At 48.1% G+C, this 12,774-nt stretch overlaps 1 protein-coding gene across 3 annotated transcripts in view; it reads left to right on the plus strand.

Annotated features, from left to right (window-relative positions):
• Positions 1-3,691: 3,691 nt before the first annotated feature.
• The window catches only part of LOC149326365 (uncharacterized), a 47,536-nt gene continuing 38,453 nt past the window's right edge, over positions 3,692-12,774 (plus strand). For all 3 annotated transcript variants that reach the window (XM_089563019.1, XM_089563020.1, XM_089563021.1), the window contains exon 1: positions 3,692-3,825. The gene's annotated coding sequence lies outside the window, so the exon portion shown is untranslated. The remainder of the gene's footprint in view (positions 3,826-12,774) is intronic.

Consider the following 12,774-nt stretch of genomic DNA (forward strand, 5'->3'; position numbering starts at 1 on the left):
TGTTACGAAAATCCAAGTCTTCATAAATTGACCATGAAAACCAGTGAGCAATTTGAAACACAAAATACGCTATGTAGTACAAGATGCTGCTGCGCCTAACATAACGGCGATGGTTCTTCAACTGTGACGGAATGAATATTATTCTCGGTGCTGGAAAAATTTGTGCGTGTCCGAGCCCCGGCAGGTAGACAGCGCGGGACGAACAGGTCACACCACAAGAAGCATGGAGCCTGTGTCTGTCTTGTGTCTTATTCCTCCCGCGCTGCTTGCCTACCAAAAGGTTATACCAACTAGGGACTTCACCCTCCCCCCCCCCCCTCCTTACTCCAATTTCTTTTTATACTAGGCGCCCTACTGTTCACGCCAGAAATGAAGTTGCATTGAGTGGAATGTGATGTTATAACTGCGATTGCAATCACCGACTACAACTGCGTTTGTGGATGGTCAGAGGACAGGAATAGGTTCACTATCGCCCACTGTACACTCGAGGACGGAGAAGAAGGTGTGGCATGGAAACTATGTGTCCTAACTTCACGGAACATAAAATCATTCTGTGCAGGAGAAATCATACCAATACTTTGGAGAAATGTGCGGGAGTGTGTGTTTCTCCTCGTAAATCACATAACTTGGAAGTCACAACAGAAGAGGCATAATATATACAGGTGACGGTTGAGCAGAACGAATCTATCAAAGTGCGAGAAAAAAACTGAAAAATATTTCGCAGCTTGTTGGTGGCACCCCAATCGACACGTCTCACTTTGCACAAGACTGTGTGCAAGTGGGGAATGATGTCGCAAACCATCTCGCCTATTAATATGTTGTGTTAAGTGGCTAAGTTCTCCCTTGAATGTTGGGCTCCGATCTTATTGGACGCCCATCGTGCATATTATACACCGCCGGGTGATGTTTGGATAAGCGCAGCTTTTATTTCTAATAGGGCAGAGAATGCTGAAGACGGTGTACTTTTACAACGGTTTTCAGTATATGTAAGGCGTCCTGTTCGAAACTAAGTCTTTGAAACTGTTTTTTTTTTTGGGGGGGGGGGAGGGAGAAGTGGGATTCACTCTATCCACTATATGTACCGTCTTTGCCAAAAGTGACCGGGCACGCATACCGAAGCACTTCTGGCAGCCCTTAAGCTCTGGATTTGTGTAAAGGTGAGCCCCCACGTTTTGACACCCTCCGTTCTTTATCGGTGTCGTAAAAGCTGCACTATATACGGTTCAGAAGCAAAAACCTGCTGCTCGGCTACTTTTGGCCAACGGGTTACGTGCCTACACCTTCATCTTACTCTATGCTGTTTACCCAAAACCAAACTTGAATTGCGCTAAAAATTACGCGTAAGTTCGTACATTGGTTAAAGGGTTTTCATGTCACGCATCCTGCTGCCGCTGGTGCCGTTATGTGATGATCAAGCGCGCTGTTTCACACAAAAGAAGCACTACCTGATGAGTTACTGCTCACAAACGTCCCGGAAGGTTCTTTGCATTAGTTTAGAACTTTATCGTTATGGAGTAATGATCACTGCTGTAGAAAATCACTGCCTTCTTAGCAGCTAATGCCATCAGTGTACAGTGCCGGCTGATGTGACTCTTTGGTGTACTGTCGTTCTTAGAGAAAAATGAGCAATTTAAGGACGGTTTCGGAACAGCTTGACATAAGGCACACCAATTAAATCCACTTTTATTTTGCCAAAAAATGCTTTCCACATTAAAGAAGTTAGAACTTCTGGTCTGGTAAAAAGTTGAACAGCGATTCTTTACAGCGACCCCTTTATATTTGGCACGACAAATTATAATGATAGTCTTACAAAAACCTCGCTGAGATTTTACGTAACCAGGCTGTTTGATGTAATACTCAATGTTTCGTGCCCTCATATAGAAAAATTTTAGCGATTTTTCGGCACGGCAATGACCGTGTTCTGCTTGCGTAAATTTCTATCGAAAGCATTTATACATGACTGAGCCTGCCTGAAGTGGGTGCTCAAACCCTGACGTTCAGGAGTGAGTAGCGAGGACCTTTTGCTAGAGGGCATTTACTTTCGTTTCTAATTTTTTGAGCTGTTCCACGGTACCGCTTCCTCGAAGGCTTTTAGTAGCTGCAAGATGTCGCTGCCGGGTTGCTGCGCGCGAACAGAGCCTTTCTTCTTTTATGAGAAGAGCAGAGTTCTTGCATGTTACAGCAGCGTAGATATTCCCGTTGAACGAAACGAGTCTATGTAAAGACGTGTATCTGTGCTTTTAAGAATTCCGGGTGTTAGCTCACATGTTGTCACACCTTGCAACGAGTTTTTTTTTTTTAACCTGATCCACCACGTACCTCTTAAGGATTGACTAAAGCGGGATCAAAGGGAAAGAATGCACGCATACCACCCGGTCGAGGTGGCTACCTTACACAGTTCACTTGCAATTACAAAATTGTAATCCCAAGATTGACGGGGTACAAAAAACAATTAGGGGCATGAAGAAAGCAGTGTACAGAGTTCAACAGTTACGCAGTTAAAGAAAACCGTTCCATAGTGTGAAACTAAGCACTCCATGCCAAACGCTGCCCTTCACCCCGGGGCGCATTGTGATGGTTATGGTCCAGTCTCACTGGCCTTCTTTCCAAATATATGTGTTGGAAGATTGCGTAGGCGCCTTTTCTCTTCGCAACCGCTGCTTATTATGCCTACTGAAGCGGTGGCTTAGCGGTTGGACCTTCCGTCTCGCACTCGGGATGTGCTAGGCTCGATTCCCAACGCGGCCGGGTACCCTCCAGTTTTCTTCTGGGTTCATGATTTCCCCGGGTGTAGTGCTTGCCGCTTCTGGGGTAAAATGCCTTGAAAAGGGTTTTTAGACAAACTAATCTCTCTACGACGCATCACCCATCGTCATGGGACCGAAATCTGCCTTGCACGGTAAAGCACACTGTGGCCGAATGCGTTCTTTAGCGGCGTGCTCGTAGAACAAGTCTCGTGCAAGAACGCTACGTGACTTTCTAATGCCGGGCCGCTCGCCTATAGTTACCGAGGCAGTAATACACTTGAAGGAACGAAAGAGAATGCCACCAAAATTTCGCGAACTCCCTGACACCGGACAGGTTTCATAAACCTGGCAATTGTCTGCTAGTAAAGCACATCTCGAGAGTTAACACCTTGCTGCTAGTGAATGTTCTGTTCTGTGCCCAGTATTCGGTCTAGTTTTTGGGTATTAGGTGCACCCTTTAACCAAACTAGCGCAAGCTCGTACCCTAACATTGAAGAGCGTACGAGAAAAATATTCTTCAGGGAAACCGAAAATCAAAAATATCCAACTTTGTTGTTGCCGTTTCGGCTAGATGAAGGATAAGAGCTCATACATCCCAGTTCTGCGGAAGGCTGAGCTTGCTTTCCAGTCATTTTCGAAAGCTCGCACCTGAGCAGCCATTATTTTTTGAGCCCTCTTTTGCGAGCCATTAACGTTGAACACGTCGTCACATCACACAGCTTTCACGCTGAATAATCAGGCTGAAAACGCTGACCGCGAAACAGCCCAGCCATTAACGTGCTGACGACAATCACATGACCCCATGATAAAAAAGTTGGTGATACGAGCTCCACCTTTTGCTCTGCTGCCATACTTGTAGGCGCCAGTGATAAGGGTAATTATGCACAATCTGCTTGTGTACCTTGTTCAGTGAGGCTTATTGTCCGGGCGATAAGAGACCTGCTTTCTCCTGCCAATGCACAAGTCTGCAGCTGTGACTATACACTCGCTCGCACAACGGCGCATACACACGTGGCAACCAAGGCAAAAGCGCAACAGCTGTATCAATGTTACTGCCATAACACAGGACTCTGGCGAGGTATGTGCACTCCACAATAATAATAGCGGCCCTTCAGAAATACCCTTTCAGTCTTCGAATGGTATTATGTCTATGGCCGACACATGCCCTACAAAAATACCAGCAATTACAGCGCAAAAATCTATCCTCGAATCATAGCAGCCACCCTGGTAATAACAAGATGTAGCATCGACTTCCTGGCTGCCTCTTCTCGTGCTCTGATGTTCGCTTTGCTATGTAGTGCATGTAATGCAAGGCTGTGACGATTGTCAGAGAGCCAGTTTTCTGTATTACTTTGATGAAGCTGTAATAATCACCTTATCTTAACGACAAAGTTTCCTTCTCTCTCTTTGTTGTTCAACTATAGTGAATTTGACTGTGTTTATATTACGTTTGCATTGCTTTTAAATCGCGTTTATGTTTTACATACTCATAATTTCTGGCGTGTCTAATGTGTTGTTGCAGCTGCGTTTTACAATACATTAAGTCGCAAGTTTCACCGCGATTTTGTTTCTTATGCGAAAAGGAGTAACCATCGCTTTGCATGCCAATGTAAAAAAATGCAGTGGTCAACACTGGCTTAAGCACTTTAGAGCAACGAAAAATGACTAATCTCGAGTACGCGAGCGAGGTAAATGAAAAACTTTTAGAGCCCCGGCCATATTTTTATCTTAAAAAACATCTCCATTTATGTGAAGGATCATGTTTCGAACAGAAGTGACAGCCATTTTGCAACAATAGTGCATCGCAAACGTGGAATGTATCTTTTTTAACAGGCGGGAACATTTAGGACTTATTCAGATGTACTAGCACATGGCGAAGCCCAGTTTTTCTAAACACCAGGTGTGTATTTTAGTGAAGACACGTGTAATTACCCAAGACTCTGTGAAGAATTGTAGAAAGTAATTTTTTTTTTGCACAAGAAGGCTTAATATTGTGACGAAGAATACGAAGCGGCAGTGGCGCGGGACGGAGCGCTCGCGCTACGCCAGCGGCCATTAAATCATTTACAGTTCATCGGATGTCGCGCCTCACTCCTCGGCTGACTGGCACGTAACATTTGGTGGAGGTGCAGGGTTACCCTCGTCATCCTGGTCCTGGAGCTTCGGCGTCCTGTGTCAGCCGTGGTCTTCGGCCATGAGTCCTTAGCCTGCGCCGCCGTGCTTGTCCCAGCCTCTCAGACCCGAAGCGACCTCGCCGTTGCTCCCCCGCCCCGTTTCCCGTCCTGACCACCCAACACGACGGGCTGGAAGCGACGCCCTGACCAACCGGACCTACCGACCCGAGACACTGCTCACATCTGAACACACCGTCTCTCTGCCCATGCCGTCGGGCGCGTCAAAGGGCCTAGGCAGTCGGCTCCTGGCGACCAGCGGTTCGGAAGCTGCGTATACCGCGACTCATCCGCTCATCTCTTTCATCGTGGCGGCCAGCACTACACAACCTTGCCACCTCTCCTATACCTTCATCTTAGGACCATCACCATTTCACCCCTGTCTTTGTCAACGATCGAGGCGTTCGCTCGATGGCCCCGGGTAGTGTGACGAAGAAGACGAAGCTGGCAGTGGCACAGGACGGAGCGCTCGCGCTAGGCCAGCGGACATTAAATTGTCGCCAGTTCATCGTCGATCGCGCCTGCATCTTTGGCTGGCCGCCACGTAACATCTTAGGTATGGGCACTGGCAAATCGCTGTCGATAACTTTAACCGCGAAGAAGCGCCTGCGTGACGCCTGACGGTTTAAATTATTTTAAAGTGTTGCCGTTTGGCCGATGCAACGCGCCGGCTATATTCGAACGCATGATGGACTTACTTCTTGGCGACTATAAGTGGTATACTTGTCTTTGTTATTTAGATGACGTTGCGGTTTTCTCGCCTACCTTTACCACGCACCTCGCTCGCCTCATGAATTCGGGTAGTGTTCCGTACAGCCTGGCTTCAGCTGAACTCCTCGAAATGCAAATTCGGTCGCCAGAAACTGATCATTCTCGGACACCTGGCTGACGCCTCTGGAGTACGACCAGATACCGCTAAAATTGAAGCCGTCAAAGATTTTCCCCTGCCACGGTCGTCCGAGGATGTGCGCAGCTTTGTCGGCCGATGCTCATACTTCCGCCGTTTTACCAAAGATTTCGCCGGCATTGCTCGTCCCCTCGCCGATCTTATTAAAACCGACACCCCATTCACCTGGGGCCCTCCTAAGGAGAACGCATTTTCTCCGCACATCCGCCTTCTCACCACTCCGCCCAATTCAGCCCATTTCGATCCGTCTGCTCCGAATGGAGTGCGCACCGACGCATGCGGATGCGGGATCTGCGCCGTGCTCGCTGAACGTGCCCATGATCACAACCGCTTCATTCCTTATGCCAGCCGCTTTGTATCCAATGCTGACAAAAATTACTCAATTAGCATGAGAATCTCGCCCTTGTCTAGGCAGTCGCTGAATTTCGGAGCTACCTGTTCGGCTGCTCCTTCTCAGTCGTCACGGACCACTACGCACTCTGTCGGCTCTCTTCCCTGAAAGACCCTACTGGACGCCTGGAGAGCTGGGCGCTGCACCTCACAGAAGACTCGTAGACTGTAAATTGCAAGTCTGGGCGACTCCACCAAGGCGCTGACTGCTTGTCTCGCTACCTTGTGAAGCCCTCTGATCTTCTTGTAACTGAGACCGTGCCTTGTCTCTGCGATTTCTGTCCTCCTCGACATCGCCGACGAAAAGTGCCAAGATTCCTCCTTACGGCCCCTCATCGATGGCCTCAGCTCAGAACACCACGAATCCGTCCCTGAAACTATGTTTTCTTCAGAATGGTATTCTCTACCGCCGCAGCCTACACCCAGATGGCCCTCCGCTGTTGCTTGTCATTCTTCAACAGCTACTCTCCTTCGTCCTTGAAGAACTCCACCATCTTCCGACAACCGAACACCTCGGTGTCTCCCGCACTTACGCCCGGGTCCGGCGCCGCTTCTTTTGGCCCGGTTTATTTTGTACCGTCAAGCGTTACGTCGCCACTTGTGACCTGTGTCAAAGACCCCCCCCCCCCCCCAAACACACACACACGCATTGTCTGTCGGTCTTCTAAAACCCACTGATGTCCCGCTGGAACCTCTTCACCGCGTTGCCTTCGGCCTTCTCGGTCCTCTTTGTACATCCCCATCCGGCAACGAATGGACCGCTGTCGGAACGGACTAAGCGGCTCGGTACGCCATCACACGCTCCATGCCGACGAGCTGCGCTACAGATGTCGTGGATTTTCTCTTCCAAAGTGCTATTCTGCAGCATGGCGCTCCTCGTCAACTACTCACCGATCGGGGCCATACTTTTCTGTCCAGCATCGTCGTCGACATCATCCATTCATGTTCCACGCAGCACAAGCTCGCCACAGCGTGTCGCACGCAAACCGATGGGCTTACCGAGCGGCTCAGCCAAACTTAGACCGACGTATTAGCAATGTACGTCTCCCCCGACCAACGTGACTGAGGCAGCGCCTTGCCTTATGTGACCTTCGCATACAATACTTCACGGCATGACACCACGGGCTATTCCCCTTTTAAGCATGAAATGCTTTTAGCCCCCGTTGTCGGCAGTGTGGTGACGTCACGCCGAGACCTAGAGCCATCATCCGGGCACTGAAATCCATTCATCCGGGCACTGAAATCCACTCATCCGGGCACTGAATTCCGTCATCCGGGCACTGAATTCCCGTCATCCGGGCACTGAAATCCACTCATCCGGGCACTGAAATCCACTCATCCGGGCACTGAAATCCACTCATCCGGGCACTGAATTGCAGTCATCCGGGCTCTGAAACGAGAACATCCGGGCACCGTACGAGACTTAACGAGATTTAACGAGACTCTCTAAGCCCTCCTACGCGACCGGCATGCAAGCACCGGTTGGTCTCCAAACGAGACAAAAAATAACTGCTGCCAGTGCCTTCTCAATGTTTATCGAGATATCAGTGGAGCTGTGGGTTTGATAATGCACGGAATTATAATTTCCGATTTCCAATAAGGCTTGCAAAAAGCACATAAATGCCACGTTACACTTCGTTGTCATACGTGATCCGGGGGAGAAGCGCTGCGTTCAAAGGGCAAGGCATCGCGCCGAACGGGTGGTGGCGTTCCTCCCTTCCTTTACGGTGCGGTTCGGGTGTCCACCGAGATGCCAGAGAATTACTGCGCCATTTCCTTTCCTCAAAAAACCTTGCGTTCAAATGGCAAGGCATCGCGCTGAACGGGTGGTGGCGTTCCTCCCTTCCTGTACGGTGCGGTTCGGGTATCCACCGAGATGACATTAGGCCCGTAAACATTTCATGCTTACTCTACTCTCGTTTACGGGAGAGGCAGAAATTTTTTTTACCTTTGGTTTGGCAGGCACCCCACCTTGCCCTTGGACACTCTCATGCCATCTTCTCCAGTCTCCGCCACGGCTTATGCCCATGACGCCATTGATCAAGCTACCCAGGCGCGCCAGATAGCCCGCCGTAGGCTTCAAGCCTCTCCAGTGTCCGAGAAGTCTGCCTACGACCACCGAGACCATGAAGTGAACTACAAACCTGGATCACTCGTTCTTCTCTGGTCGCATTCGCATCACGTTGATCTTTCCGAGAAACGCCTCTCCCACTACAGTGGGCCTTACCGCGTGGTGCGCAGAGTGACTGACATCAACTATGAAATGGCTGCCCATGTGTCCTCACCATCTTCCTCTCACCCCGTCACCGACATTGCCGACGTCCGCTGCCTTAAACCCTACCACGTCGCTGACAGTTCGGCCCCCTAATGCCCTGACGGTGGTTCTGCAGTCCGAGGACATGTAGCGGGGTGACGACGACGATAAAGAGATGCACTATGCCACGAGTCGAGGATGGACAAAGAAGACAAAGATCTCTCAGTCGGTATGCTTGGTGCTGTTCACAGCTATCCTAGCTGCTGGTATATGCCTCCCTGTAAATACCTGTGAATATATTCTTCCCCGCTACAGTATTCTCTGTCTGCTTTGTCCAAACAAACACAAAAGAATTTGGCATTCTGAACCAGCTTGTGCGAAAATAGCTGAATCTATAAGTAGAATCATAATTTACTATTTTCCACTTCAGTACACTTACCATTCCGGTTAACTTGATGCAGCCGAAGTGCTTGGCGTTTTGGCAGGGAAGGGCTTTCGGCGCACTGGAAGAGGCCTTCCGCGCAGCATGAAATGTAACAGCGCAGCTTGGAGTAGCCTTTGCTTGTTGCACCAGTCAACATGCTGTAAGAAGTAGTGACAGGTAAAAAAAAACAACTCCGACTGTCTGTGCGCTTGAAATTAGCTCTTTTAATACGACAGCGATAAGGAGATCATGACGCAGAAAAGTCGGTGTCGATGTTGTTGCTGTTAAAACACGAAAACCTCCAAATGAAAAATCTTGTTGAGGTAGGGGGAATCAAACCCAGGTCATTCAGTCTGCGAGGCAAGCACGCGCAGAGGATGCTACGACGGCTTTTTTTTTTCATTATTGCATGGAAGCGCACCAACTCTGACAGGATACAAGTCCAAATTAAGGGGTCGTTGGTGTGCACCATATAAAGGTGAGCCTATTGAACGCGTTGTTGCCTTTGATTTCGTGAACTGGCTTTTTGTACTGATCAGTACGTGGGTAATTACGAATATGCGAATTTTGAAAAAGGACCCGCTAACAATCCCGTTCTAGTCTATAAGGCATTCCAACAGACTGCTAAGAGTTCAGGAAAAGCAGCGCCATCTGTGTTGTTCAGCTGAAAGTAAATGCGAATAGCTTGCGCTGAAGTACGATAGGTCGTGTTATGAGCATGTCGTTTTGAGTGTGGGTTTATGGAGTTTTGTGTTCCAAAGCGACTCTGGCTATAAAGGACGCCGTAGTGGAGGGATTCGGTAATTTTGGTGACCTGATGTTCTTTAACGCGCACTGACACCGCACAGGGGTTGTGGATTTGAATTTGAAGGACCGGCACACGAAACCTTTGAAGTCCTCAACTGGTCCTAACGCGGAGCCCGGTGATAACACGACGGTTTTACTCCTCCGGGCGGCAACACACAGACACATCACAACGCAGACGCTCAACGGCCAATTAAGGGAGCAGCGTCACTGTAACCCATTGGTGATCTCTTCGGGCGGTGGTTGTGGTGGTGATGGTGGTGAACTCTTTTATTACGCCCAAAGACAGGGGGCCAGTCCAAGGACCGCTTGCGCTGACTTAGAGGAGGTCGGCGGGGATACCTTGAGATGTTCTGTCACGCGTTCTGTCAGAAATAAGGTGTCATCCCCGGAGGAGTTATTTACTGGTTTCTCTTTTCAATTTTCGGTTATTATGTTAACCGAGACATGGAGCACTAATGAATGTGATGTTTATAGGTTGCCTGATTATAATACCCACTATTTTGACCGGTCGGACTCTCGAGGGGGCGGAGTGTCATTGCTGATCACAAATGATGTAGAATGTCAGATCATTGATTCTTACACAGTGCTTTCACCAGACTATGAAATGCTGACCCTGTGCACTGCTACACTTGTATTTTCTGTGTGCTATCGACCACTGAATGGTGATTTGCCTGCGTTTCTGCAGTTGTCCCACGAAACACAAAAAGTGCTTGTAGAAATCTATAAGTCATCTACACCAAGATGTTTTGACGTCTTATAGAAGCATAGCCAAGATTTTATATAGCCGTTCAAAGTCTTGAAGACCTCCTGTAGCCTAGGCTAATGCAACACTATCTGTCGGCTACAAGAGGTTTTTGTTGACATCTTGTAGACTTCTGGCTGATACCTTGTTTAGCTGTAAAGAAGTGTTTTAGCTCTTCTGTAGCTGTGGTATCCGACGCTAGTAGTTGGCTAATAGAGGTCTTACCTAGCTGTATATAGATGTATTTTAGGTGTTTTGTATCGAGGCTAATGTAATGCTGTTCAATGAAAGGCACTTTACGAAGAGACCGTCCTTGACGCCTCACAAGCAATAAGAACTGAAGAAAGTACAAACATCTTCCATGCTTGGGAGACGAAATGTGCATTGAGGGTGTGCGAAAACTTGTTGCTTTGCTGTCTCTTGCCCCTCTTGTCTGACATTTGGCTGGTTGTCTGCAGACTAAAAGTATATTTTCTTCAGCAGAAGTCTAGGTACCAGGTAATTAATTCATGGATAATGCAGCAGTTCCTTTTGCAAGAAAAGTTTGCATATCAAGAGTGCAAAAGAAACTGCTGCATCATTTCATGTATTGACTGCCTGGTAGCTAGAGTTCTGCTAAATGCAAACACTCCTTTAATCTGCAGACAACTGGCCAAATGCGAGGCAAGAAGGACAAGAGAGCACAGCAACAAGTTTTCTCATACACCCACAATACACATTTTTTCTCCCAAGCGTGCAAGAGATCTGTACCTTCTCTTAAACTGAGCTCTTATTGCTCGTGCGACATCAAGATGAGTTCTTCGCAAAGCACCTTTAACTTTGGCTGCTGCGTAAATGTAAGTAAATTGTGCAAATCTGAGTCTTACAATGCTTACTGCAAGATGAAAGCTTTGGGCAGGCAAACTGTTAATTAAATTCATTCATAGTAGAACTACAAGTAAAATTCAGACTAAAGAAAAAAAAAGAGCTAATGTAGTTGGTTCTTAATGCAGGATCTGTACTGAGCGCAAAAAAAAGAGCGAGAAATGGCTTCAATCCAAGAATCAAACATTTTATTGCCTCAGTAATACATACCTGCTTATTAGGATTCAAAAAAAGTGACACGTTGAATCAAAACACATGACAAATACCTCAAGAGAACAAAAAGTGCCACAGGCGGGAACAGTTGACAGCTGTCTCCCATATACATGGTAGGCACCAGGCCGTCTCCCATGATGACTCCAACACAGATGTTTGCAGTCGCACTCCACAGCGGGCATAAAAAAGGCCGTGGTTACTGGGTGAACAGAAAAATTAATGTCAATTTTCAGCACTCAATATTTTTTTCTCACTTAAGTGCACGTAAGCAGACGAAAAATACACAAGACAGCCAGCAACTAATAACTGTATATCATTCACAAGGGTACAAATTTGGGCGAGTCGGTAACGGTGATCCATGGTATGAGAGGTAGCGCAAAATGGGACAAGGGACAGAGAAAGACGCACACAACATAGGCGCTAACTTCCGACTGACAGAGCCCAAGCGACCAAGATGAACGTAAACCGTGAGAGCAAACAGGTGCATGCGCCCGGAAAAAAATGAAAATCAGGTGAACGAGGAACTATGGACACCTACACCTCAGCGATTGTTTAAGAAGGCCAGTTCTATATGCGTGGCAGAATCACGCCGCTAGCCTGCAAAATTCTTAGTCAATGTAGGACTTCAGCTGAACGGAAGGAATTAATATGGGTACCAGGTCACCAGGGAGTTGAAGGAAACGAGCGCGCACACGCTTCGGCCCGAGCTTTTCTTCCCCGGCATCCTTCTACGTCCTCCCTTCCTGATTCTGGCTCCCCCTCTCCGCTAACGACATATTCAGAAATATTGCAACATTTGCGCCTTGAAAGGCAGACACTCCCGAGGCCCGCTAAGGGTCTCAGTAAATCAGAGGAATGTCACCTTCGCAGGCTACAAACTATGTCTTTCAATAACCCAGCTACGCTTCACGCCATTGAGCCCGAGTGCTTTTCGGCACAGTGCAAATTTTGTGGCCAGAAGGCAAACTTGTACCACATGGTATGGGCTTGTCAGAAAATGACAGCATTGAGATCATAAATCAGCCAACGCGGGAGGGCTGGGAGGCGGCCCTGTCCAGCTCGGACCTCGAGGAACAACGAGCCCTCGTCGCCAGAGCACGGGCAGCGGCTTTCACCAACGGCGTCCCGGACTAGGGACCCGATCAGGCTTCCCTTCAACTAAGGCTTTAATAAACGTTTTCATCATCTTTCGGACAGGGAGATAGATGGTTTGCTAACACATTTATCTTTCAAAGCAGCGATACATGCTACTTCA

This window comes from Amblyomma mixtum, chromosome 10, assembly GCF_055824585.1.
Source record: "Amblyomma mixtum isolate Tamu chromosome 10, ASM5582458v1, whole genome shotgun sequence".
NCBI classification, from domain to species: Eukaryota; Metazoa; Arthropoda; class Arachnida; order Ixodida; family Ixodidae; genus Amblyomma; species Amblyomma mixtum.